Below are 533 nucleotides of genomic sequence, written 5' to 3'. Positions count from 1 at the left end.
GCAGATGAAGCACTCGCTGCCAGCCCACGAACAGAGACTGCCGCGCCATGCGAAGCCTCCAGATCGGGAGAGAGAACCGGGGACGAGCGAGAACCGCCGTGCTGCACGCCTAGCCCTCCGCACACCACGTGCGTAGAACCCCGACACGCTCACCCGCCCCCATTCCGAGTCCCAGCTCACGGGAGAGAGCAAGGACCGCCAGATCCGCCGCCGATGGCAACACACATCCAGGCCCGCCACCGCCGTCCACAGCCGAGGCAGATGACCCCGCCACAGCAAGACGCCGCCCTCACGGTCGGAGGGACTCATCCCACGCCACACGCGCCGATGGAGGCACCGCGGGCAGGGCCACCCCGCCGGATCTGAGAGGCGACGCGTCGACGCGCACTACAGAAGCAGGGCACGGGGGCGCAGCGCCAGCCGGCCGCGAGCACCGCCGCCCTCCCCACCGTGCCGGAGCACGAACGGCACGCGCGAAGGAGCGACGCACCGCCGCCGCCACACGAGCCCCCTGCTCGTAGACCGGCCGCTTC

This window comes from Triticum dicoccoides, chromosome 4B (genome assembly GCF_002162155.2).
Source record: "Triticum dicoccoides isolate Atlit2015 ecotype Zavitan chromosome 4B, WEW_v2.0, whole genome shotgun sequence".
Lineage (NCBI taxonomy): Eukaryota > Viridiplantae > Streptophyta > Magnoliopsida > Poales > Poaceae > Triticum > Triticum dicoccoides.
This window is presented reverse-complemented; position numbering follows the sequence as displayed.